Raw genomic sequence first — 6,079 nt, 5'->3', positions numbered from 1 at the left:
CCCAGGGAGAGCACAGAAAAGATGTCAGAAACGAGCAACATCTTCAATTTAAGAGGGGATTCGTACAGTTTAAATTCTTTATCTTATAAAAATAAGTTTAGTAGCAGATGGGCCCTGAATAAAATGTATATTCCCATGGTCCTTACACATTGCTGCCTGAATGTGTCAATGATATGTTATGAAGACAGCATTATGAAAATGTTTAGCAGACTAAGTTAAGGTAAAAACAAGGTAGAAAAATCGAATACTTGTTAAACACGTGATGTTGAACTGAAATGCTTCTTCAGATTCATGTTTCTGAAACCCCTTGCTTTGTGGGTGTCATAGGACATTGTGAATTGCACAAGCTCTGGAGAAAATATCTTTGCCTAATAAGTTGGTGAGACTTCATAGTAGCTTGGGAACTGGATAAAAGGGAAGCGGGGGAAAACCTCACAAAATAATGAGCTAATCAAAGCTTTCTGGCTCGTCAGGCACACAAATGCATCACAGCTGTTCCAAACTACGTGTAACAAAGAAAGAGACCAAAATAATAAGAATAAAAAAAAAGAGGTAAAACAAATAGCAAAATTCCTTCGCCCCCTGCTCCTAAAATCAGCGCTAGCAGCTCGAGCTAACGCCGCAGTTTGAGAAGGGCCTAACGTTAGCGCGCGCATCCACAACACGCCTCCAAACTGCATCACGTCCACCCCAAAAACGAGGATAAATACTGGCATACAGCGCAGTTGGGCCAGACTATACTGTCGGAACAGTTAGAAAAGCAGCAAAGGGTGTGCGGCAACTCACAGACAAAACGTAACTTTTTTGGGAAAGCGACGCAAAGAAAGGGTTAAACAGAAGGAAACATTGGTTGGTCAGGACGGCAGGCGTGCAGGCCGATCGGCTAGCAGAGCTAACATCCCGAGTGCATATACATACAGCTGTGTGCAATGCACTCCAGCTACGGCAGGACCCGCTTTTGCAAAACTGTTAAACGCGATTGCAAAAACCTCAACCGGGGTGATTTCAATCGACCTGCTTTGCAAAGCGCGTGCAACGACAATATGACTAACGTTATTTAACCCTGTGGCTCATAGCAAGCTAACATCCTCGTCGTGGACGACTTTCACTTCTTGCACCCCAAACCGCCCAGATTTATACTCCTTCAAAACATGTCCTCTTTCATATGAACGAGCACTCGCGGTCTGCGAGCAGATAGTTGCGGGAGACTCTAGATGCATTTGTATGCAAAACAGCATTAGGCAAGAAAACAATAACAGTTTTGACGATTCCTGCTCTTTCCGAACAAAAACCTGCAGATCGACCGGTGAAAATAAGTCGTGTCGTGCACTGACAGCATCGTACCTTGACAGATGTCCGAGGGACGGATTCTATGCATGCGGCGAACAACTGTCATCGCTGTAAATAAATGCAAAAGCAGAAATTAACTTGTAGCAAAGACTACTCACCCGAGACACGAGCGCCCTCTCCCTCATACCGTCCACCTCAAGTTGTGTAGCGATCCGATAAAACAGATCTACAAAAAACGGCTCGCTTCAGATAAACTATTCCTCGGCGGACACTGTGAGTTTTGGCGAACAGCGTGAAGTCGCATGCACAAGCGGACAAACTATCACAAATCGCTCTGATTTTCTAGACTGCACGAGCCCACCGCTGCTCCGGTTTACAAACCATCGCTACGTGGCTGGCTTAGGTCTCGCGCATCAACCTCCTCCGAGTTCATCCGAGGCGCTCGAGCCTCCGCTGTCTGCGCCGGAGAAAGCGCGCGTGGCGTCGGGGGTTTTTTGCCCCCGTAATCAAAGAGCGAGACCAGACAGCGTTCAGTGCGCGCGCCCGTCTTCCTCCCTGCGGAGAGCCACCTCGACAAAAGTGACTTTTCACTTGATGGACCGTTTGCCAACAAGACGAGAAATTGCAGCACGTTGTGAGACAGCGCCAACAACTTTGGGAGCTTTGTTTTCTAAACCATCACCACATCGGTCCAGGCCTAATGTGAACTTAATCCTGTCAGTTGTACATTAAAATCCAATAAAAATGTCAATAAAAAGTTATTTCCATGAAGAGCCTTTAATCTTTTGAACATCCTTTGAATCTTTCCAGTTAATGCACAAAAGGTTCTTCAGATGTTCTTCACACTAATAATAAAAAAGGTTCTTTGGGGAACCAAAAATCATTCCTCTATGGCATTGCAGTGAAAATTTGTTTAGAAACCTTTATTTTAAGAATGAAGAATTGTGGTTTTCTTATTCACTGTGCAATGAAATAAAGGCATTTACTTTGTTGTACTGTTTAGACACTTTTAGATGTTTTTATAAGTCTTATGTTTTATAAGATAGTTCCTGTTGCTATATTCTAATGCACTGCTGAATCCAGTAAAAAGTGTTGTTATATTTCAAAGCTCTCCATGGCCTAGCACCAGAGTATATTTCTGATTGAATGAGTTTACATCAGTTTTTGAGATCTCTTCGCTCAAATGATCAGCTGAGTCTGACAGTTTCTTGATCGTGCCATTAATGTAAAGGTGATAGAGCTTTTTAGGTGGCCGCTCCTAGCTTTCATTGTTCTTAAAAACCTCTCCCAAATTAGGGGCATTTCAGAGGGCTTTAAAAACTCATTAATTTTTTTTGAGCTTTTAGCAGTGTATTGTAAATTGTACGGATTTTTGTTGAATTTTGGCTTCATATATGATTACTTTTGTATGGTTCTTTTTGAAAATGCTGTAGAAATAAACTTAAGCTAAGAGTTGAGTTGAGTTGAGTTGAGCATGGATTTGATAGGTTAGACTTAAGAATGCAGGAACTGAAAAAACGTATACTTTGTATGCAATGTGAGTTGCTTTGGATACAAGCATCTGCTGAATGCATGAATGGCATGTTAAATCTAGTTCTGCTCCTTTGATTGGCTAAACAGCATCTAAAGAGATGATTTAGTATATAAAATGTGTCTGTTCACGGTGTTTCAGAATTCTGTAAGTGGTGCAGAATAAAAGGGAAGCTGGCTTTTTGCAAATGTCTCATTCACTTTCCAACAAAGACAGGAATGTTGTTGTTTTTTGCACTAATGCGACAGATTACATGATTACATGTGTAATTGATTAATTATCTGTATATTGTATAATTCATGTGCTGCCATAAATAGATTACACAAGGCTGTCTCCTCATAAATTAGTTAAATTAGTATTTTCTGGCCCGTTTTATTATTCTTCCTCATCAAGAGAGCACAGCCTGTGTTCAAACTAAATTGTATGTCAATATTCACAATTACAGCTATTACCACCAATTTTCTACTGCTATTAATTGACACACCCCCAAATCCAAAGTCAAGACTTGAAGGGATAGCCCCTCCCCCTAAAACCCCACCCACAAGACTTTAGTTCTTCTTTGAAACACAAACAACACAACAACTTCACACGTTTGATAAGAGTCCTGACCTGAAGACATCTAAAGGACAATATTCAGTTATTATCATAATGTCACCTGTTGGCAACAGGAAATGTCATGTTTTATACTAACTAAAACATGAAATGTCTAATCTGCCCCAAATTTTTTGTTTGATAAAATTCCTGGCCTAAACACATCTACATGTCAATATACAGTAGTCATAGCGCCACCAGCTGGCAGCAGAGAGTTTGACACATATAAATGACTGACATATTTCTTCTATATTAATCACTTTAAAAGCATATTGCTCACCATTCGCTGTTTTCCTAAAGCCACCTGGTGGTGGTGAGCCCGGTGCGAGGGCCCTTTCAACACTGCTTGCAGCTTTAATAAGAAAGTGTACCACATATCACTCCTTCAGACAAAGTCTTAAAGGATGGCTTTTAATGAATCAGACATGTGATCATTTTTAATCTATAAAGTTTATTACTCATTTTGCTATTATATTATTTAACCCACTGTTAACATGTTCCATGTCCTTTGCTCGCTGTCAGGCAGCCTAATGTAGTCTATGTTTTGGGCATGTTCGGCTTACTTTATTAGTATTTTATTAATTGTTTGGTTTTGCTTTTTTTTTAATAGTGCTGTTTCACAACAAAAACATACCTAACCAGCATATGCAGTTTTTTTCAACAGGGAAACCATTGAAATAATCTCTGTTCTTCATCTGCTTTCCGTCCATAGCGATGATGACTGACAAACAGGTCTGAGAGAGCAGCTGCTGTTTTAATCTATTTTATTGATCACTATGCTGATGCAGATTTTAAAAACTCAAGAGTCAGAGTGACTCTCGTCACACTATTCACTCCCGAGCACAGAAGGACGTGAGGGAATCAATGATATATGACTATATTAAACATTTGAATTATCTGAATAGGGTCCTCCGGTTGGTATAAAACAAGTTTCTAGCAAATGAATTGTTCAACAAAAGTACATTGTAAGGCTTTACATAATAGTGTACAATTTATTCAAACTCCATTTGAAACTTGTCATGGATAAACATTTGTGTTGTAGGTGCCCACAAATGTGTTTTGAGCACAAGTGTAAAACAGGAAAGAAACATCAACATCCTGTCTGTGAAGTCTAAAATAGTAAATACTATGATTTCCACACTTAACTTCTCTGTTGAATGTGCTTCTCTCGTCTCTTTTAATATGAAGTACTCACGCAACAGGAATGTAGATAACAGAATTTCTCATTCCTGTGGATACTGTACTCCTACACTAAAGTTAATGTCTGACAAAATAACAGGTGTGTAAATTGTTACAAAACAAAGAAAATCTCTGAAAAGAAACCAACTACATTTGGCCTTTAAAATGTGAAAATGAGAAAGGGAAAATAAGTGAGGTAGACGTTTATTTTTTCCAATAAAGAAAATCTGTATATTAGAATACCTACAATTAATGTTTCAAGTTGTATTACTGCATTAAACATTTAGTCGTTTTTTCTTTATGTATTTCAGTCTGATATTGTGAGCAGCTTTTTTTTCACAAATAAGCACTGATGCCCTCTAGTGGACACTAAAAGGCATATTTGCCCTCTGAGGTGTGCTTCACAACCAGTGAGGAACAAAGGGGTCAATATATCACTCAAAAAAGTTGTCTACAAACTATAACATTGGAACTCTATAATAATGAGAGGCATTCAACTGTATTTTGATTTAGTATAATAATAATTGTTTATTGATTATTTTATCCATTCACCACTTGTGAAACAAGGGCATTCCTTCTGCCACATACAACAAAAACACATTCAAACCAAAAGAGTCGTTCTTGCAGGAGCAGATGGTGAGATTGATGTCAATCATCCAGCACTCACTACTCATTAATGTACAATTTAATTTAGCTTTGCAAGGTACTTTTTCTGATCAATTTCTGTATATCAATTTAACTGAAATGGCTTATGGGTTTCAGATAATATCGACTCACATTTAGCCAAGGAAAACATTTCCACATGCAAATATATGCACCTGGAGCACATTTACATACACAGACTCTTCCCCTGGGTTTCCCTTCACTCTTTCCAAATGCTGAAACCACCTTGTGGCAGTCTATACTTTTAGGACTAAAAGAGAGAAAAACACCAGGCATCTTTGTCTCTTTAAAATTTGCCTATAGGCTGATCAGATAGTTTCATGGGTTCTACAGACATCACCATTTCCGAAAGTAGCCAAGCTTAGAGCAGAAGAAGTGAAGTGAGTGTGTGAGACTCCAGTTTCCCTATCACTGTGGTAACTGAAGGAGCGTTCCCTGTCCAGACGGGAGGTAGGTAACATTGCGAGAGCGGCTGAGCTGGAAGGCGATGTCCTCCGCTGCCTCCAGCTTTCTCAGCTCCACCAGGCCATCACCAGCTACTGCCAGAGAATTAGCGATCAACAGTGCAGCCTGGGAGTCTCCTTCTGCTGATATAATGGCCGCCTGCTTCTGCTGCTCTGCCTGGGACACAAATACAGAGAATGTTAAATCACCTGTTGCTTGTGGGCAAATAAACGGTATTTTTCAGTTTTATATGTTAGAGAGAAATGTACATGTTAATATTTATTGAAATCACTTTTAAATGTTAAAAAAAGTGATAATGTACACATATAAAATGAAAATAATAATTATATATAAATATACATAACTATAAACAAAAAAAAA

The 6,079-nt window shown here is 39.2% G+C and overlaps 1 pseudogene; it reads right to left on the bottom strand.

Annotated features, from left to right (window-relative positions):
* Positions 1-4,806: 4,806 nt before the first annotated feature.
* The window catches only part of LOC107567259 (prohibitin-like), a 5,832-nt pseudogene continuing 4,559 nt past the window's right edge, over positions 4,807-6,079 (bottom strand).

Source organism: Sinocyclocheilus grahami, unplaced genomic scaffold (genome assembly GCF_001515645.1).
Source record: "Sinocyclocheilus grahami isolate Dianchi unplaced genomic scaffold, SAMN03320097.WGS_v1.1 scaffold27.1, whole genome shotgun sequence".
NCBI lineage: Eukaryota > Metazoa > Chordata > Actinopteri > Cypriniformes > Cyprinidae > Sinocyclocheilus > Sinocyclocheilus grahami.
The sequence above is the reverse complement of the archived record's forward strand: the minus strand, read 5'-3'. Positions and strand labels throughout refer to the sequence as shown.